At 42.2% G+C, this 15,743-nt stretch overlaps 1 protein-coding gene across 19 annotated transcripts in view; it reads left to right on the top strand.

Moving 5' to 3' along the window:
• Nucleotides 1–5,725: 5,725 nt before the first annotated feature.
• Nucleotides 5,726–15,743, top strand: part of PNPLA6 (patatin like phospholipase domain containing 6) — a 108,581-nt gene continuing 98,563 nt past the window's right edge. For 4 of the 19 annotated variants that reach the window (XM_039336417.1, XM_039336416.1, XM_039336423.1 and 1 more), the window contains exons 1-3: nt 6,014–6,217; nt 7,492–7,610; nt 13,258–13,357. The gene's annotated coding sequence lies outside the window, so the exon portion shown is untranslated. Of the gene's footprint in view, nt 6,218–7,491; nt 7,611–13,257; nt 13,358–15,743 lie in introns of all 19 variants that reach the window. The other 15 variants (XM_039336427.1, XM_039336421.1, XM_039336425.1 and 12 more) reach the window with 9 other exon arrangements.

The following is a 15,743-nucleotide window of genomic DNA, read 5'->3' as shown; positions in this document are numbered from 1 at the left end:
CTTGAGATGGGCAGCTATATAAATGGAATAAATCAATAAATGATACTACTTTCAGGAAGCCCCTGAAAGTTGCTACAAAACTGTTATGTCCCGAGCCTTTGCAAACGGCTCGGGCGTTTGCAGGCAGTCCCGGGCAGGTGCAAAGCTGCCCGGGACCAGACAGGCTGTCGCCAGCGCCGTGCGCATGCGCGGGTGCTGGCGCGGGAAAAGTAACCCATTTACCCGGGAGTTGCCTATATAAGAGGCTGCGAGGCGTTTGGGCGAGGCTGAAGCCATCTTCCTGTAAGCTGAACGCTGAATAAAAGAAACTGAGAACTCCAGCTGCTTCTCGTGTCTGTTTTCCCGCCACGGACTCAACACTGATGACCTGGAAAGGAAGAAGTGTAAGCTTACCCAAGGAGTCCTGAGCGGCGGAAGAGGAACGGCGTCGACTCGGCAGCTGCCCGCCATTCCGGTGCGCATTCGGGGGTAGGCTGGCTGATAGACCCGTCTCCTGAAGATCCAAAGATGGCGAAAATCGGAAGGCTTTCAGAATTCGACGTCTCACATCCAGAGCGGTGGGAGTCTTACGTATCCAGAATGGAGAACTACTTCAAGGCAAACCAAGTGAGGGAAGATAGCTTGAAGGCTGCCACCCTGCTTTGCGTTTGCGGCCAAGACGCCTTCGAAATCGCAGAAAACCTTGCAGCACCTGTTCCAGTAGAGTCTGTAAGCTACGCAGACCTGAAGAAGCTGCTGAAGGAGCACTTCCACCCCAAGGTGTCCGTTATCTCATGGCGCCACACCTTCGAACAGAGGGATCAACGGTCCGGTGAGTCAGCCAAGGAATACATCGCCGCGTTACGGAAGGCCGCCAAGCCCTGCGAGTTCAAGGACCTCGAGGAACGACTGAGGGACCGATTCGTGTGCGGGTTAAGGCATCGAGAGCTACAACAGAGACTTTTCGCTAAGGAAGAATTATCCTTCCAAGACGCCTTAAGGGAAGTCACCGCAGAAGAAGCAGCAGGCGGCGCCGTCAAGAACATGCGGCCGATCAGAAGCAGTGCAGAGGGTGCGTCCGTGCACCAAGAAGACGTCCGACGAAACTCCGAGGAGGATCCGGACGAAGAAGTCGACCGTCTACACCCCGCGAAGGAAGAGAACCAGAAGGGAAGCTCTTCGGCTCCGCTCAAGTGCATCGGCTGTGGAGGTCGCCACAGGAGAACCGACTGCAAGTTCCGCTCCGCTACCTGCCGGGCATGCGGCAAACAAGGGCATATTGCAGCTGTGTGTCTGGGCCGACGAAAGGCACAACCCCAAGAAGAACGCCTGAAGGGTACCAGATTCCCCAGCCAGAATAGGGTAGGTTTTTGCGCTTCGCGAAGAAGCATCTGTAGAACAGGCACACACAAGCCCATGAAGAAAAAGCTGTCACTCAACGTGAAGCTACAAGGGGTTCCATTATCTATGGAACTAGACACAGGGTCTGCCCTTTCCATCATTTCATTGCATACATTTAGGAAGATTTGTTCCAGTAGTGGGACTAAGGCCAAGTTAAGGCCTTCTGATATTGTATTAACAGATTTTCAGAACTCAAGAGTGTGTGTTAAGGGGGAGGCCACCCTTAACGTGCAATACAAGAGTTTTGAAGGTCCACTAGACTTATTAGTAGTAGGGGGTGAACGAACGAGTCTCATAGGACTCGATTGGTTTGAGGCCCTGGGGATACACGTCACAGGACTCAACAGCTTACAAACACTCGACCTACAGGAAGTCTGCAAAGAATTTGCAGATGTTTTCAGCCCCCAGCTGGGCACATTCAAAGGACCACCTGTGTCCTTAAAGCTAGACCCCACTGTCACTCCCATTAGGATTAAAGCAAGAAGGGTCCCTTTTGCTTTAAAAAGTAAGATTGATATTGAATTAGACAAACTAATCCAACAGGGAATCCTAGAACCTGTTGATTCCAGCCCGTGGGAGACCCCCATTGTCACGCCTCTAAAGGCAAATGGGGACATTCGCATTTGTGCTGATTACAAATGCACACTCAATAAGGCATTGCAGCAACATGCCTATCCTGTTCCTGTGGTCAGTCACATCCTGGCCTCTCTCAAGGGGGGGCGTGTTTTTGCAAAGCTTGACCTAGCTCAAGCATATCAACAGCTGCCTGTTGATGATGATGCTGCCATAGCTCAGACCATTGTGACCCACAGGGGAGCCTTCAAGGTAAAAAGGCTACAGTTTGGAGTGAATGTCGCTCCTGGGATTTTCCAAAGCGTAATGGAAAACACACTACGAGGTATACCAGGGGTCTGCCCCTACTTTGACGATGTCTTGATTGCAGGAGACTCCACACACATTCTAGCTGAAAGGCTTAGGGCTGTCCTGTTAAGATTCAGGAAATCAGGCCTCAAGCTCAGAAAAGACAAATGCAAGATTGGGGTGCCTTCTACTGAATTTCTGGGATTCAAAATTGATGCTGCTGGGATTCATCCTGCTGAATCCAAACTAACTGCTATTTTAGAAGCACCCAGGCCAAAGTCTAAGGCCGAACTTCAGGCCTTCCTAGGCCTCCTGAATTTCTACAATTCTTTTCTTCCACATAAAGCTAGTGTAGCTGAGCCTCTTCACAGGCTACTAGACAAACAAGCTGTGTGGCTGTGGTCACAAGCACATGAGGCTTGCTTTAAAGAAGTCAAGGCCTTGCTCACTTCTAACAGTGTTCTTGCACATTTCAACGAGTCTCTTCCTGTGTGCATCGCTTGTGATGCGTCCCCCTACGGGGTTGGAGCTGTCCTGAGTCACCTCAGGTCTGATGGAACTCAGGTTCCTATTGCATACTACTCCAGAACACTGTCTTCTGCCGAGCGCAACTACGCTCAGATAGACAGGGAGGCTCTGGCTGTTGTTGCTGGAATTAAAAAATTCCACGATTTTCTATATGGCAGGCATTTCACGGTCTTCACTGACCATAAGCCTCTGCTGGGACTGTTTACCACACGTAAGCAGACTCCCCACATCATTTCCCCTAGAATGCTTAGGTGGTCTATTTTTTTTGTCTGCATATGATTTTTCATTACTCCACAAGCCTGGGAAAGAAATGGGCCATGCTGATGGCCTCAGTAGATTGCCTCTGCCAGTAGTAGAAGCTGACCCTGCGCCAGCTGTCAACATTCTATCAATCCAAGCCTTGCCCGAGCTCCCTCTTAGTGCCAGGGATGTTACCGCTGAAACAGGTACAGATCACACACTTTCACGTGTCCGCTCCTGGGTCCTGTCCGGGTGGCCTGAGCACTGCCCTAGTCCTGAGTTTCAGAGTTTCTGGTCCAAAAGGAACGAACTGTCCCTTTCTCAGGGTTGTCTGCTTTGGGGAAACAGAGTTGTCATTCCCACCTCAATGAGGACTAGGGTCTTAGAATCCCTCCACGAGGGTCATCCTGGCATTGTTCGTATGAAGGCTCTTGCACGAAGCCACTTGTGGTGGCCTGGTTTAGATAAAGATATTGAGGCTAAGGTACACGCATGCCACCTGTGCCAACGATCTCGCCCAGAGATGCCCCAAGCTCCTGTGCATAGATGGGAGGAAACACAGTCCCCATGGTCTAGGGTGCACATTGACTACGCTGGGCCCTTTCAGGGCCAGTTCTTCTTGGTCCTTGTTGACAGCCATTCAAAATGGCTTGAGGTTGTGCCTGTCTCACTGCAACTGCAGACTATTCAGGTACTGAGGGGGATTTTTGCTGCACACGGGCTGCCAGATGTCATTGTGTCCGACAACGGCCCTCAATTCACCTCCTCCGAATTCCAAGCTTTCTTACAGGCAAACCTGATTCGTCATGCCACGTCTGCGCCTTTTCACCCGTCCACCAACGGTATGGCTGAACGCATGGTGCGCATCGCAAAGGACGCCTTGAAGAGACTCACCTACGGGGACTGGCATCACAGGTTGGCTGACTTTCTCCTTTCTTATCGCACCACACCGTCCACTTCTACAGGGAGAAGTCCAGCTGAACTTCGTTGGGGGCGCCAACTTACTACTAGACTTGACCGGTTGCATCCGGACAGACTGCCTTCATCTACCTCACATCCTAGGGCACCTAGACAACTACTTGTGGGTGCCCCGGTTTGGGCTCGCAATTACGGGCCTGGTCATACATGGGTCCCCGCTTCTGTGTCCAGGATCACAGGTCCTCTCTCCTACGAGGTTGCCCTGGACAACGGTCGTGTCCTGCGGCGGCACATCGACCAACTTCGCTCTAGGCGAGACTTTTCTGATGAGACTCCTGGGTCTTTTCCAGGGGGGGAGGGGGACCCTTTGGAGCAAAGGGAAGGGCAAGAGCTACTGCCCATCTCCACTGAGGGAGCCACAAACGGCCCATCCCAGGATTCTGCAATTGCTCCGAAAAGGAAGTCATGGAGCTTACCCACACAACAGGCACTCACGCCTACTCCAGCCAGGGAGTCACCCCGGGGGCATACTCACTTTCCACACACATCACACAGCACTCCAGTAACGGAGGATACCCGGGGGCATCCCAACAAATCATTCCCCGCAAGAGAGCTGGCACACAATTCCCAAGGTTGGCCTGACCTTACCCCAAATCCTACAGGGGGTCAAACATACACAGAGCTAGTCGAGGAACCAAGTCCCGACTACAACACCCCTAGCACAAATCAGGGAACACCTGAGTTTTGGGAAAGTACAGAAACCCACACGAGCCCGAGCACAGAATGGGGTTCAGGGAATGGACAGCCTCCTGACGGGTCTTGGACTGACCTAGGAGGTTCTACAGAGACGCCCAGCAGTGGCTATCACTTCAAGGGGCCTGAGGGTCTACAGCTAGGTAGGACAACCAGGTCACAAAGCAACAGAAGCCCTGGCCTGACGAGCCCGGTGGGCAAGCAAGCAGGCCAGGCATCGGGGCACAGTCCTTGGAAGACACCAGGGCACAATAGAGAGAACAGGCTCACGCCTCCCTCCAGTCAGGGGACTTATGCCAGTAACCCAGAGCTAAGAAGGTCACAGAGAGCAAAGAAATCTCCTAAGTATCTAGAAGATTACATAACATTGCTGGCAAGGCAAAAGCCAGTAATCAGTGGGAGCACTGGGGAGCAAAATGTCATATAAAATAAATGTTGTATGTTGGTAGTAGTTTTAGCCCGGGGGAAAGGGGTGTTATGTCCCGAGCCTTGCAAACGGCTCGGGCGTTTGCAGGCAGTCCCGGGCAGGTGCAAAGCTGCCCGGGACCAGACAGGCTGTCGCCAGCGCCGTACGCATGCGCGGGTGCTGGCGCGGGAAAAGTAACCCATTTACCCGGGAGTTGCCTATATAAGAGGCTGCGAGGCGTTTGGGCGAGGCTGAAGCCATCTTCCTGTAAGCTGAACGCTGAATAAAAGAAACTGAGAACTCCAGCTGCTTCTCGTGTCTGTTTTCCCGCCACGGACTCAACAAAAACAGCATTGGCTGAGCTTGCCTGGTATCCTCATAAAGCAGCCAAACCTAATGAAGCTTAGCAGACCTGTCTTTGTCACTAGTTTATGGATCAATGTGGTCAAATCACAGGAAATTGAACAAAGGCAATTTTCCATATTTTCACACATGATCCCATTGGAGTCAAGTTTCAAGGGAAGGAGGAGGTGCAGCATGCCAGAGAAAATGGTTGGCTAGGAAGGAATCGTGGAAAATTTTATCCTGATCGAAATACAGCCTCGATTATGCTGTTGGGGGAAAAGGCTGCAATATAGCCCAACGTGCCGATCAGCAGAAAGATCCCTTACGCAGTTTGCCCTTCGTAGGACAGACGCGCTAAGAGATCGAAAGACTTCAGTTGTGTTATTGTCGCTGAAATCTTCACCATTCCCTTCCTTCCTTTCTAAGCTGATGCGAACGACACCAAACTGCCTTTGCAGCTGTGGGCCGTCTTTCTTTTTCCGGGAGGCATGAGTTTATCAGAAGCACGCCTTTTGTAAGGTCGAGAGACTCAAGCTTTGCATCCCTCCCGATCCTCAATCTCCGCATCTTTGTTCCGCCGCTGGGCTGGAAAAATCGCCCTTGAGCGAGATGCACAGCAACTGGTTCGCAGGCTGCGGGCACTGCAGAAGAACAAGTGGCTCCGGCGGTGGTGACGCAGCTTAATTGCGTCATTTTCCAGGCGCCGCTGGGGTTGGAGATGGGCAGAGGGAGGCATGGCGTGCAAAGGGTAGTCTGGCTGGTCGGAGCTGCGATTGCTATCAATAGGTGAGTGAGCGGGAAGAAAGAGAGTAGGAGGGAGGGAGGAAGATAGGGCACTTCATTAACATTGTCAGAACTATATCGCGCACTTGGTATAAGGGATAAGAGTGTCTCTCAATATGCGTAGTGTGTATCTTTCGTTTATCAGTTAGAAAAACCTGGACGTTTTAAATATGGACAGAACAGAAAGGCATGATGGATGGCTTGAGACAGCTTCTATTATTAAAATTAAAATTAAGGAAGCAGAAATTAGGGAGTAAGGACTTTTCGGGGCAAAAGTTCAGCTGTGTAGGACAAGATATTATATCAACCAGCAGGACTAAATCAGAAAAGTAGCTATAAAATTTCAGGTATCAAGAACATTGTATTTATCCACCTCACACCACCATCCCGGTAGTCATTTTTTCATTATTGCTCTGCCTTTTTTGCCACATATTTGTGATCCCGTGGACAGGAGATGTGTTAAAAAATTACCTTTTGATTTGGACAAACTTGGATTGATACCTATTCTGGGTGGGGCTAAGACAGGCTCCTTCTCCTTAGTATTTTGTTTACTAGCTGTAAATATATGCCAGATGCTGTATACAATATCGAAGAATGTTGTAATTTATAATTTAGAACTTAAAGTTAAGAAAAGAAAGATGAAAGTAAGCACATCAAAGGAATCTGCAGAATGGAAGCAGCCAGAAGAAGGAAGTCAGTTCTTTTAAAGGGAATATCTTTCAATAAGTGTTTGAGCCTTCCTGAAGGGTACTAATCTGGGCCATTGGGGAGGAAAGTGAAGCTAAGGCAATAAAACCAAGGTTGGAACAGAGATGGGGTGATGGTAAATAAGCCCCAGTACAGGACAAGTTAGGTTTCTGATTCCTATCAGGTGTCTCAAGCTGACCAAAGCCAGCCTCCTTCTGCAATTGAGTTGGTCTCATGGGAAGGAGTGGAGAGTGAGACCATGCAGAACTTTGAATAAAAAATAGTATTTAAAACGGACAGGTATTTCAAGCAACTGGAATTGCTTAACTGCATGGATCTTTGCCAGCAAGATGTTTTCCACTCAGCTAAGATCATGGTTATTTCTTTGTAAATCAAAGTATCATTAACATGAATTAGCATTTACTTTCTTGTTAAAGACCAGGTTTGATTCTTTGATGTCCCAATAGGTTTTAATGGAGAATGCTAGAGAGAATGTATTGTCATATGAGTCTTGTTTTGGTAGATTTGGGGAATAGACTATCTTGCCTGAGCTCAAAAGTTGAGATTAGAACTGATTTACATCTCTATAGAAAAAGACCAGAAGATCAGGAGAACTGTAACTGTAGGCTAGACTGAGAAGTCAAGAATGCAGTGACAAATCATTTCTGTATGCTACGATGGTCGACTAGCAGCTGAACTTGACTTAGAGGTAAAACTTTACCTTTTCTTTTTTTTTATTTAAAAGTTTTATTTTCCATTTATCAATTACATAACTATAAAAATTCACATTTAACAAAATAAAATAAATTCATACACCTAACCATAGGTGTTGCTTGCCCACTTCCCCCCAAACTGCATCCACCCTCTCTAACACTCTCCCTTACTTCCCTCCTCTTTCTCACCTCCCCTCACCTCTCTCTCCCCCCCCCTCTTACCATCCTACTTCCTCCTTACCCTTCCTCCTCCACTCTCATCCCTCTACAGTACCGGGGAAATGCCCAAGCAACACCTCTCTCATAAATTACCCTATCTATATCTTACTTTAATTCTATTATCTAACCTACTTACCCACCCACCCCCAGCCCCCCACCCCCCTCACTTCCCAGAGCAGAATACAGGGTTATTAATAACAAAATCAACATAACTTTAAAAATATTATATAATAAACAAATTCATACTTAACCCTTAACTCCCCTTAAACTTTAACATCATAATAGTATAAACAAATCTCTTATAAAACATTTGTTATAAAATTTTAATCATAAAATAAATGGAACTTTTGAGTTCCATATTTATTCTGAATATAATCTATCCATCTTCTCCATACCATAATATATCTTTCTTGTGTATGATCCTTTAAATAAGCAGAAATTTTAGCCATTTCTGCTAAATTAGAAACCTTAAGTATCCATTCTTCTAAGGTAGGCAATGAATCTTTCTTCCAATATAAACCTACTAATAACCTTGCTGCAGTTAATAAATTCAACATTAAAATAGTTTCTTTAACATCTAAATCCGTAAAAATACCCAATAAAAATAATTGAGTAAACTTTATCTTCCTTTTAAAAATCTTTTGAATATTCCACCAAATCATAATCCAAAAGGTCTTAACCTTTTTACAATTCCACCAAATATGAAAATAAGTTGCATCAGTATTACTACACCTCCAACATTTGGGTTGTAAGTTAGAATACATACAAGATAATTTTTTAGGATCTAAATGCCACCTATAAAACATTTTATAAAAATTTTCCCTCAAATTTTGGGCTTGTGTAAATTTAACATTTTTAATCCAAATTATCTCCCATAAATCCAGTGGGATCGGTTCCTGAATATTCTGAGCCCATTTAATCATACAATCTTTGACCAATTCTGTTTCCGAATTTAATTCTATTAACACATTATAATTTTTATATGAGCCTGATTATGATCTTTAATCTGAGTTATCAAATTTTCATCTTCTAATGTTATTCCCTCTTTCTTATCTACAGTCCACCTATCCACTATTTGTAAATATTGAAACCATGACTGCAAAATATTTTCTTGCCTTAATATATCTAAAGATTTTAAATGCCAATTGGTACCAGTCCAAGTTAATATTTCTTTATACGAAATTTTGTCAACATTCATCCCCTTAGAAATCCCCTCAATTGCATGTCCAGGAATCCCCCAAATAGGTATTTTATAATTTAATCTATAATAATACTTCTTCCAAACGTGAAGTAAAGCATTTCTTAAAATATGTGATTTAAAAGCCCGATCAACTTTCTTATTAAAAATTAAATATGCATGCCAACCATACATTAAATCCCACCCTTCAAGAGAAAGAATATCTTTATTTGTTAAATTAAGCCAATTACTTACAAAAGTTAAGGTGGCTGCATCATAATATAATTTCAAGTTAGGTGCTTTAAGCCCACCTCTTTCTCGGGCATCTTGCAATATTTTAAACTTTACCCTTGGCTTCTTCCCAGCCCAAATAAATTTATTGATACCCTTCTGCCATTCATCCAAATTTGCATCTTTCTTTAAAATAGGTATCATCTGAAACAAAAAAAGAAACTTTGGTAGAACATTCATTTTCACAGCTGAAATTCTCCCCAATAACAACAACTGCAACTTTTTCCAATCGTTTAAATCCTTTTGTACTTTTGCCCATAATAATTCATAATTATTCTTATATAATTTCCCATTAGAAGCTGTTATATATACTCCCAGATATTTAACCTTTTTCACCATCTGAAAGCCTGTAAGTTTAACTAAGGTTTCATTCTCCTTAACAGACATATTCTTAGATAATATTTTAGTCTTATTATTATTTACTTTAAAACCAGAAACTTTCCCATACTGAGTTATAAGTTCCAATAAATGAACAACCGCATGGGTCGGTTGTACTAAAGTTAAAACCAAATCATCTGCAAAAGCTCGCAATTTATACTCATTCCTATTTAATTTTATTCCCTTAAATACCGTTGACTCTCGAATCTGGATTAACAAAATCTCCATTGTTAAAACAAATAACAATGGAGATAATGGACATCCTTGTCTTGTTCCTTTTTCAATATTAAAAGTCTCTGTCAGTCCCCCATTAATAATAATTTGAGCAGATTGTTGCTGATATATGGCCTTAAGAGCATATAAAAATTTATCACCAAAATGCATTTTCTCTATCAATAAAAATAAAAATTGCCAGTTTAATTGATCAAAAGCTTTCTCCGCATCCAAAAATATAAAGGCCACAGGAATCTGATTATTCTTATCCAAATACTCAGTTAAATTAAGAATTTGTCTTACATTATATTTCATGTACCTTCCTGTTATAAATCCTGATTGATCATTGTGAGTCAAATCCTTCATAACCTGCATTAATCTATTTGCCAAAATTTTTGAAAAAATCTTGTAATCCACATTTAACAAAGATATAGGTCTGTAATTCTTAGGCTCAGTAAGATCTTGATCCTCCTTCAGGATTAATGAGATAAACGCCCTTCTCCGCGAAGGGGGGACCTGAGCTCCCAACAAAATACTGTTAAATAACTCCTTTAATGGCTCCATCATCACCTCTGATAGAGTTTTATAATACATTGATGACAATCCGTCTGTTCCTGGAGACTTTCCTACTTTTAACTGCTTAATAGCTAAACCAATTTCCTCCAAGGTAATTGAACAATTCATCACATTTTGTTGTTCCTCAGAAAGTTTGGAAAAATGTACTGATTGTAAATACTTTTCTACATCTGCAGGATGTATGTTATCACTAGAATATAATTTTGTGTAAAAGTCTAAAAAACTCTTTTTAATCAAACTATCCTGAAAAACCTCACTACCTTTATATTTTACTTTCTCTATAATTCTTGTCTTCTGTTTCTTTCGTAATTGATAAGCCAACCACCTCCCAGGCTTATTTGCATTACAAAACATGTTATGTCTCATATAACGCTGATTGGTAGCAACCTGATCTGCCATTAACATATTAAATTGTTCCCTAAGCATATTTATAGATATCTTTAATTTATTATCAGTTGGATTCGCAACAAAGGCCTCTTCTTTTAATTTTATCTCTTCTTCTATTTCCTTATGTTTTTGTGTCATTTTACCCCTATAAGCTTTATTCATATGAATCAAAATTCCCCTCATGTAGGCTTTACTAGCATCCCACACCATAGGCATTGGGGTTCCCTTATTCATATTTAAAACAAAAAATTCCTTCAAATGCTCTTTACATTTTTGTACCAAATCTTCCCGAGTAAACAAATTCTCGTTCAATCTACAGGATCTTCTGTTCCCATCTTCCACAAATAGCTCCATCCACACCGGACTATGATCAGACAATGTCCTAGGAAAGATCTTAGCCCTCTTAACCCTAGAAAAAAGATCATTAGTAATTAAGAAAAAGTCAATCCTTGAAAATGATTGATGTCTATCCGAATAAAAGGTGAAGTCTCTGTCAGTTGTATTCCTTTCTCACCAAATGTCAATAAGCTCCAACTCATCTTTCAAATCAAAAAAGGCTTTGGGTAGTTTAGTTTGAGTAAAAGTTTTAGAACTCTTTTTATCTTTCATTGAATCCAAAACTCCATTCCAATCTCCCATCAAAACTACAGATTTATAATCCAACTGCAAAAACTTATAGAATTGCTTCTGTTGTTGATTAGGGGTATATAATCCAACGATAAGAACTTTCTTGCCTTGTAAAACTAAATCTATAAAAACATATCTTCCTTGAGAGTCAGAATCTATTAATTTAGCCGATAAATTCCTTTTCACATAAATTACTACTCCCCCTTTTTTCCCTGTGGCTGGAGCCGTAAAGTGTGATCCCAGGCGAGAGTTTATCAAATATTTAGAATCCTTTAAAGTTATATGAGTCTCTTGCAGACATATTAAGTCGTTGTGCTGTTTCAAATAATGAAAAACTTTTTTCCTTTTCTGCGGTGAATTCAAGCCATTAACATTCCAGGTCAGGAACTTTGCCATCTCCACCGGCCTGAAGCCTCTGAAGCATACCCTGAAGATCCATTGTCGAGGATCTTTTAGGTCTTGCCCCTCCCACAGGCTCTGTCGTGACATTTTCTTCTATTTTTCCACTGATCTTCTGTTGTTGCTTTTTCTCTCTATGCTTATAGGCAGCTCGTGTAATCCTCTGTTCTTTTATGTCAAGATTCTGTACAGCAGGTTCACCTTGTTCTTTAACAATCAATGAAGAGGCTCCTGCAGCTACTAATTCTTCTTCAGTTTTACTTGTTTGTGGAGATGAAGATGAACTTGCCTTCAGAACAGAGAAATAAAAATCTTTTGCCTTTGACACTGTAGTTAATCTGTAACGTGTACCAACGTAATTCACTGCTATCCCAGTTGGAATCTCCCATCTAAACTGTATTTGGCGACGTTTTAACTCATCAGACAGGAAAGTAAAGTCTTTTCTTCTTCTTAAAATTTTTTGGGGTATGTCTTTTAAAATTATAACATCTTGGGCTGCGATTTGAAACCTCTGTTTATAAAAAACCTGTATAATTTCATTATGAATAAATCTTCTAGAAAAATAGATAACCACATCTCTCGGTAAATTTCTTTGTCTGGCAACCCGTGAGTTAACTCTGAAGATTTTTTCTATCTCATTCCCAACTTCCTCCGGTCTCCAACCCAAGTTAAAAGCAATATCTTTAACAATAAGCCCCTTTAAATCTTCTTGTAAATTTTCTTTCAATCCTCTGATACGCAATGCAAACTCCAATTCTCTATACTGTGAAAACTTTATCTTTTCTATGTAGGAATTTGTGAAATAGATTTTCAAGAGCTATAAACAAAATTCACACTGAGAAGACCACCAGAGTCCTGTTCTTTATTCTGTGTTCAGTGGTCATCCAGAGTACGGTAACTTGTTAATGCAAGGGCTATAGTGATAAACTGCCATATATGGTAAATAAGAAGAAAAAACACAACTGAGCAATCAGATGTATATTCCCCAAGCAGGACCTATGCCTATTATACATTTCAGGTTCTTTTCACATTTATTACTAACCTGATTTTTAATTCTTTGTTGTTGTTTGTTTGTTCCATTTAATTATGACCAATTCTTGGAGTCTGCCTAGATAGGTCCCTGCAGTTTTCTTGGCAAGATTTCAAATGTGGTTTGCCATTGCCTCCAGAGAGAAATGACTGGCCCAAGGTCACCAGCTGGCTTTGTGCCTAAGGTCGGACTAGAACTCACTCTGTAGCCTGATGCCCTAACCATTATACGAAACTGGCTCTCTTCTATTATAAAGTGTTAAATAAATATTTGGTCTTTATGTACATAATCTGAAATAATTGTATAAACTGGTTATGAATTTCTTTGCTTGTTTTACATAATTTAGTCTCCTTCCACTGGTCCTAGAGAGAGGCAAGAAGCCTTGGATTTTGGTGATTTTGCTGAGCATTACTCATATGCTTTGAAACCTGCTCTGCCACTTTAAGGCAAGTGCATATTCAAATGAAAGCTGAGATTCTCAAAATGTTTTCACTATCTAATCCAGTACCCTCCGGATAACAGGGACTGCCATTAGAATTCTCTGCCATTATTATTGCCAAATTATTGCCATTATTAATTTACTTATTAATTGATTTCAGTAGCTGCCCAAAATCAGTTGAGATAGACAGCTATAAAAATCAAATAAATAGATAAATAATAACAACAGTCCATGCTGACTAGATATTTTATGTGAACACAACTAGAGCATCCTTTGGGAAAGCTTGCTTATTATCTAGCAGTTAATTAGTACCTTTTTATCGCAATTTTCTTTGCTGCCAAGAAATATTCCCTAGCAGTGGTGGGCATATGTAGATGGGGGCTGTATAATGCTTGGTGGTAGGAATTTCCTAGGTTGGATGACTCTGGAACTGAAATACTACTAGTTTTCTTATATCATTTTTCTAAAAATAGTTGTTTTTGTCCTGATACACTTTGCTCAGACTGCTTCAGAAGTGATTTGTACTTAAAACACTTCTGGGAGGTTAAAAATAGCTGTTTCAAATGTAGAATAGAACTAATTTGAAATGTTTTGCCCTCTATTACCTAGTGCCAATGAGTAAAAATTGTAGGAAATACATTTTGGCTAAATGTATATAGCGAAGCCTCTTAACTACGTGAGCTATTTAAATATAGAATAGAATTCCTAAAATACACAGGTGGATGGCCATTTTGTGGTTATGTACTACATTTTAAATCCTGTGTGAAGTACAGAGGCTAGATTTAACAACCTTCTGTTCTCCTCCAACCTTATAATACCAAACCACACCATGACTTTTGAAAGAGGAACTATGTATGGAACTTGAAGATGATAAATTATATCAACTGATCTTACTAAAAGATATTAGAAGATTAAATTATAGAAGTTTTGAGTGGTTTTATTTCTTCAGTGAACTTTCTTCTTTAGTAGGACAGTGCTACTCCCATGGAATATAGATTAAACGAGAATAGGGGAGAGCACAGCTGGTGTTTTCCCCATACACTTGACTGTATCCATTACATCAGGGGTATCAAACTCAATTTCATTGAGGGCCACATCAGCATTACGGTTGCCCTTGGGGGGACGGGGAATGTGTGGCCAGGGTGGGTGTGGCCTTCTTGGTGGGCATGGCCAGCTCTATATCGTTCGCGTCAAGGGTGCCTGGGCAGAAGTGGGACAGATCTGAGGGTCTCTGGCAGAAGGGGGTGGGACCAGGGCAAGCGCCAAGGCATAGTCCATTTCTTCATTCCTCACAAAGTTTGACACCTCCCCAGCATGCACCCAGGGGGCAGGGCCGACACAGCAGGGGCTGGTTCCTTGCTGTTTACAGACGGCCTTGTGGAGCTAAGGCTGAATGTGTTTCAGCATAGATGGCCACCTCAAAATTGTACATTGGCTCCTGGCCAGCCTGGGCCAGGGCCAAGGCAGCAGGGGATGTTCCCTCACTGTTTCCAGGATGGCTTTGTGGGCTGCATCCGGCCCCTGGGCCTTGTGTTTGACATGTCTGCATTACATAGAATGGCATTCATCCAAGACTGATAAAATTGCTTATTGCAATCCCAGAGCTTCCTCTTATTTATACAGCTGGCATTTTAGCTCTATTGCTTTCCAAAATAGGCTTTCCATTACTAACTAGGTTTTTTGACTTAGCCCCATGGACAAGAAAAATTGTAATACTGGTAAGGTTTATAACCTGTTCTGTATTCTGCAGCCTTTTAGCAACTTCAGAATCATTCATAATAAAGCTTGTTGATTGATCCTGAATGTATTCAAATAGCTTTGATGGGTTGTTATACAAACTGCCATATTATCCCCTGCAAAAAACTAATTAATAGCATACTGAGTGATAGGTCTTTTCAGATAACGGGGAACAACATAAGTAAGATAAGAAAAGTGAATAACGGCCTCCCCCAAGGCTCTGTAATGGCACCTACACTATTCAATTTATATATCAGATATGCCAGCGTCAAGGGAACACAAATTTGGATACACGGATGATTTGGACATAGCTATGCAAGAAAAAAAACACGGAGGTGGCTTACAGCCTCCTGTCCAAAGATCTTAAAATCTTGGGAAACACCTAGAGAATTTGGTGGCAAAAATCAATACTAGGAACAACATACTTTAGAAATTATGTGGAACTAAATGGAGAGCTTCACCCTCAGGTCATCAATACTAGGTTGGTCTACTCCACAGCAGAATAGTGTGACCCCTGTATGGCTTAAAAGCTACCATACTAGTAAATTAGACCCAGACTCAACGACACAGGTCTATAAGCAGATTATTAAAACCACTCCAACTTGCTTCATATACTGTATTTCTCAAAAAATAAGACAAGGTCTTTTTTTTTTTTT

Source organism: Crotalus tigris, unplaced genomic scaffold, assembly GCF_016545835.1.
Source record: "Crotalus tigris isolate CLP2741 ecotype Arizona unplaced genomic scaffold, ASM1654583v1 scf7180000017666.379230911805:20528666, whole genome shotgun sequence".
Lineage (NCBI taxonomy): Eukaryota > Metazoa > Chordata > Lepidosauria > Squamata > Viperidae > Crotalus > Crotalus tigris.
This window is presented reverse-complemented; position numbering and strand designations above follow the sequence as displayed.